The 6,267-nt window shown below is 31.8% G+C and overlaps 1 long non-coding RNA gene across 1 annotated transcript; it reads left to right on the top strand.

Moving 5' to 3' along the window:
• LOC108663324 lies at positions 2,125–4,015 on the top strand. The gene is made up of 4 exons (XR_001929282.1): positions 2,125–2,379; positions 3,038–3,123; positions 3,266–3,481; positions 3,857–4,015. It is a non-coding gene; the product is annotated as an uncharacterized LOC108663324 (long non-coding RNA).

Genomic DNA, 6,267 nt, shown 5'->3' with positions numbered 1-6,267 from the left:
AGCACCTAAGGCAACTACCAGCTCACGCTTCCCAAATCAGTCAATGAAACAAATTGAGCACCAATGTATTTAAAACAACTACTAAGATAGACCTATAAGCATATATATACATATATACTTAAGATCATAGCTTTATTTACTTTAGAAAACAGGACATCCACTCACCTTGATGGCGTGCTTTCCCACCAGCAGCCAAGTTATCAACCTTGACCATCAACAGCTCCTTGAGCTCTAAATAAGTCTCAAACTTCCTAGCATGCAATGAACATACACAGTTTTTTTTTCTTAGTTTCCTAGCATTCCAATTTTATGGAATTTAACTATTCAACTTAGACTTTAACCCCTTGCTTCATCTAAACTATTCACACAAAATTTTCCAGAATTCTAAAACTTCAAATACTTAGGCATAAAAACTTAGCTTGGTGACCAATTTCCAGCCCCAACCAAAACTTCAAAGTTCTCGAACTTGGAGGGGATAATATGCAGCTAACACACAACCAAAAGAGAGAATTATAACCTTTCAAATTTGCACTCAAGCTGGAATGAAACTTTATCTCACCTTGGCTGTAAATTTCCAGGCCCCAAAATGCTGGTTTGAAGACTTAATGATCCATGGAGGGGTGAAAGTGCACGGGCAGAAGAATGGAGCTTTTTCTCTAACCAAAATACCAGCTTGCTGCCATGCAAACAATTCCCTATTTTCAACCGTTCAAACTTATATTTAAATACCAAGAGCATTGATTCTTACCTCTTTGCTTGAATTTCCAGCTCAGATTTGATATTGTCGAGTTCAAAACTCATAGAAGGAAGCTTGAGGGTTCGGGTTTTGGAAAGAAAATAAAAAAAACAGAATGTTTCTTTCCTTGAAATGGGCGGATTGTCCTATGTTACACCCCTCCCTTTCTTTTTTCTTTTTTCTTTGCATGGCATTAATACCCAAGTAATATGTTTTTATCTCTTGCCCAATTATCCTTTAGGACAGAAGAATGAAAATCATGGGCTGCCAAATCCTTGCATGGCGTGAAGAACAATGTGAAAAAGGAGAGAATGCACCAAGGTTCACATGGTGGGTGCATTCCCCTAGAATAAGTTGTTTTAAATTTTCCTTTCATTTTCAATTATATATATATCTATTATATATATGTTTAATTAAGAATTGGTTAATTGTAATTTGGTCCTTCAAACTTTTCATATTTGCAATTTTGTCTCTCAACATTTTTTTTCCTTTCAATTAGATCCTTCAGCTACTCCTTTAGTTTCAATTTTTCTTTTATTATTCTTCCTCTACTCATACATAAGTAAAATATCAAATTTGCATGCCATCAAAGAATCATAATAATATTTAAATATATATATATACCCTTCTATACTTGATTTAATAATGACACATAAGCCCCACTAATAATCCATTTCCTTAAAGGTTTTCTTACTCTCCCTCACTTTGGCCAAATCCAACTCCTTGAAATCGACTTTCAATATTACATCATCTTATTTGTCAATCATCAATAAATGAATGTTATTTTATTATAAAAATATTATTTTAATTTTATGTTGATTTCTCCACTTCCACATAACTTTTCTTATCGATAATAGCAACAATTCATTTTTAAATTTCAATAATATCCTAGTTTAACTAACATCCCAAGGGACGGGATGATATAAATTCCCCCACTTATAAAAATTCGTCCCTAAATTTAAGTTGGCTACTATAGGGATCAAATATACCTCTTATATTGATATCACTAACAGCGCGTTTGGTAAGGGGAATAGCTGTGCTATTCCTCATCTATTCCCATGTCATTCCGTTTCCCTTGTTTGGTTGTCAAACAAGGTACGGAATAAGTATTCCGGAGGGATAGAAATTCCTCAAATTTGGCTTTGGGATGGGAATGGCTAATACCCGTCCCTTCCTCAAGTATTATCTATTCCGTGATCGGGGGAATAAGTTTGAAATGTAATTTAACTAAAATACCCTCAACTGATTAAGAAAATCACCACTTTGTCCCATATAAAATGTAATTTTTTTTCTCTCTCTTCTTCCTTCCTCCATCTTCCTTAGCAGTTTCAGCTGCTCTTCTCTTGAAAAGCCTATTTTCTCTCGACCGATCTTTGACCGTCTTCCTCTCCTTTGTCAGCCGGCCTTCCCCTGTCTTCATCTCCTCTGTCAGCCGGCCTTCCCCTGTCTTCATCTCCTCTCTCAGCCAGTTGACCTTCCCCCGGCTTCATCTCTTCTCTCAGCTGGTCTTCTTCCTTTCTCTTAGCCGCGTTCTCAACAGTGGGTCTTCCCCTCTCTCTCAGCCGCTCTCACCTGTGGGTCTGCCCCTCTCTCTCAACCGCTCTCACACATCTTCCCCTTTCTCTCAGCCATCCATAGTCGAGGTAGTTGCTTCAAATCCTTCAGGCAACAAAATTTTAATTTAATTGTTGTGATTTTGTGATTACTTGTGATTATTGTTAGTAGATCTAATTTAAGGGTTTTTATTATTAGTAGATCTGATTTACTTGTGATTTTGTGTTGTGATTTTCATGAATTTTGATTCTGAGTAGTTGGAATTTATGGGAAAAAATTGTTGTTTGAATTTTTTTTTTGTTGATTAAAAATCAGTAATCAGGGCACCCACCCGAAAACCTGCTTTATATTCCCTTTAACTGCCCACTAGGGCCCTCCATTCTACAACTGTCTAGTTGGTTCTCTGCTATACCCTAGAGGATACCATCTTTAGTCTCTCTACTTTCAATTAGTACACAATATGAAGAGAATAAACATGTATGTCAAATGATTGAAGCACTTGATTTCTGTTGGAGTTTGGAAGGTTTTTTCTATAAGTTACTATGATGGCAGCAGTAGTGGTAGTACCGGTGTCTTTGTTTTGTATTAGAGCATATCATCATCCAATGTACTCGTTTCCTTTGTGAAAACATACTAGCAGTTTTTTTCATTGATTTTACCTTTGTAGTTTATTGTCTTTTTATCCTCCAGTTAAAATTTTTTGAGTTTGCACATATTATGTTAATTGATATAATATTCCTTTTGTAGACTAGCATCTACACCAGCATCAGACAGTACACATATGGAAAAAGTGGCATCTTTTGATCCATTCTATGCGAACATTACAATAACAGGTTGTTTTTCTGGTAGCAGAGTATATAGAGATTACACATGCTCAAAAATAATCATTTCTGCTTGGAAGGATTTCCTTTTGTTTACAAATAGAATATTTTTCTAATATCTTTTTTAACTGGTAAACTTTTATCTTGTGAGCAGCTAGTCATCCTGGTAAGACGGTGATGTTTGAGTTCTCCACTATTGCTAAAGGTCTTGGGAAAGCTGATGTGAATGGCATGATGAAACCTGTTCCAGATATGTTTCACAAATTATGGTTGAAGGCCACAAGGATGGAGTCAGAGGGGCATGAAGAGTCCATGAGCCCTCCAAAGCCCTAAGAAATTCTTTCTTAACCCTACTTATGCAGAACCAATGGTAAGAACTTGACTGAAGCTTTATCTCGTATGTATTTGATAGTATTATAGTTTGTTCAAAGAATTAAAATGAAACAGTTTTATCATTTGATATATATAGATAAAATGAGTTTTTACTTTAATCTCTCTATAGCCTAAAGTCTAATATATTAAAGTAATTATATGTGTTTTGTGATACTATATTAAAGTAAATTATAAATCCATTTCTTTCCTATTCAGGCTGGAGTATTGTAAGTAAATACTGTTTTAAATGCCATTCTCAAAGCATCTTTGCAAAAGTTAAATAACTGATTGTTGAAACTGATTCAAAAAAATACTGCCACTGACACTTCCTGGTGCTATACCCAAAGACTCACTTGTCTTTTTTTTCTTGTAGGAGATATATCATGAACCAAATGGAGTTTGCTGCTTTTTACCAAAATAAACAATTTCACTACAACTTTGTTATACTAAATATATTTATAATTGATAAGACAGGGAGCTGTGTACTTTGTGTGTGAACTATGTTTCTTTAGAGTTGTATACCCAGGTAAATTTATAGCATCTCCATGCTAATATGCTTTAGTTATGCTTGTAAATTGTCATTTTCTTCCTAAATATGGAATGCTTATCTAAATTGAAAGACACGTTATTTCTCTCTTTGCTATTTTTGTTTCCTCAACACCAAAGGCTGGGTTCAAAGAAATGATTTTCTTCGTTTTTTAAAAGGTAACATGAATTTGTATTTAATCTATCAAATGACATAATTTACATTTTTTTGGAAAAAAAAATTGAAGGCCATCATTTAATTTTAACTAGATATGATTTTATATTTCATATATCAAAAGACACATCTTATTTTTTTTTTTAGAAAAAACTGGAAGACTATCTTTTTAATTTCAAAGATATGATTTTCTATTTAATATATCAAAAAACATGATTTTCTATTTCTACTAGTATTTTCATTATTTTCCCAAATATTTCTTCTCTGATATTTTTTCTAAACAATATTTTGAAAATGATTCATAATATATGAAGAATTGGCTAAAAAAAACATCTATACACAAATTTAATTGATTATGATGGATAAAATATAATATAATTAAATTAAATTTTTAAATAATTATCCATTTATAAAAATATGTGATTAAATTATAATTATTTTTAGTAATTGGGAGAAAATATAATTATGATGGATAATTGTTTTTGGGATAAATGTGTATTTAAATGATAATAAGGATAATTTTATTTATTTTTTTAAAATAATTGTTAATGTGGTCAAAGGTATTTTTGTCTTTTTATCACCTATTCTTTTCTTATTCCAATCTTATTTCTACCAACCAAACACTGTAATAAGTCATAATAGCAATTTCTGCTCTATTCCATTCACAATACCAAACAAAGTAATAATTATTCTATTCTATTCCCACAGAATAACAATTTTATTCTATTCTCACAGAATAACAATTGTATTTCATTCCTGTCTATTCTACGAACCAAACGTGCAGTAAAGGTTTTAACCCAAATTGAACATTTAGTTTTTTTTTTTTAGCTTAACAAACAAGTTGGTTGAAGTGTGAGAAATATTCCAATTCGCTACCAAGACAAATATTGCTCGCCGCTTTTACCTAATATTCAACTGAACTAATAAAACACTCATAAAGGAAAGAAAACTAACCACCATAATTCAAACCCACTCAGGTAAAGCTAATACTGGTTTCTTGGCCCATTTCATAAAAGTACTTGTCTCATAAAACCATAACAAAATAATGCAAAAAAGATAAGAAAGCCAATATACTTTTTAGATAAGTTTTTTTTGTTAAAAATGTTAGCTCAATAATAATGTGACTCAATAATAATGTGAAAATATCAAAGAGGGTTGTGAATTGGATTTCTAAAAATTCTTTTCCTTAAATTAAATTTCCAATGGAGGCAATTTAGAAGATTTTTCAATGAAGACAAGTTAAAATCAATTTTTTCAATTTGTGTTTTTCAATCGAATTGTGTCGAGAATGGGTAAACAATATGAAAATTAATTTTGCAAACTCTTCAAGGTAAAGTAAATTCTTCAAATGTGAAGAGAGAGGAGTAAGAAAAGAATAAACAAGTTGTAAGCAAATCAAGTTTGTATACAAATCAAATTACCACAAGTTCAACTTTTGATAAGGCCAAGCTTAAATTCAAGTTTCTCAAATTTGTTTTCACTTTAAAACATACCAAAAGTAATTTGATAAATAAAATAATGAATAAGCAAGTTGTAAACAAACCTTCAAACTCTTCAAAGTAAAATACTGTCACGACCCGGTACTCCCCCCGAGCCAGTGACAACCGCCGCGGTGTCCCGGTAGACACTTATTGCCTGGAATGTCAACCCGAAACCCCGCAAGGCTTTACTATCAGTTTCTTTGTTCCCTTGTGAGCAACCATTGTCAAATATCGTGTTCTAAAATATTTTAAGCTGTTTCCAACTTTAAACAAATAAAATATTAATTTTTCGTCTCACAAGGGTATTTTGGTCATTTTTCTCAAAAATTTTAAAACTGGCTAAAACGTAATATACAAGTACAAAACACACAATTCATATTCAAAATGAGTTTAAAAGTCTAAAATCTTCATTTAAAACGAAATTATGGTTATTTGAATATAATAAGAAAATAAAAGAAATATTAAGTAAAATATTCTATTTTCTTATAAAACAATATTTATAGAGTTATACGTGAATAATTTTTATAGCGTAAAAGCTAAATAAATTTATACATACTGAAATACAGTAAGCCAAAATATTTAATTTAATTTACAATAACAAGA

The sequence above is a fragment of the Theobroma cacao genome, chromosome 9, assembly GCF_000208745.1.
Source record: "Theobroma cacao cultivar B97-61/B2 chromosome 9, Criollo_cocoa_genome_V2, whole genome shotgun sequence".
Lineage (NCBI taxonomy): Eukaryota > Viridiplantae > Streptophyta > Magnoliopsida > Malvales > Malvaceae > Theobroma > Theobroma cacao.
The sequence above is the reverse complement of the archived record's forward strand: the minus strand, read 5'-3'. Positions and strand labels throughout refer to the sequence as shown.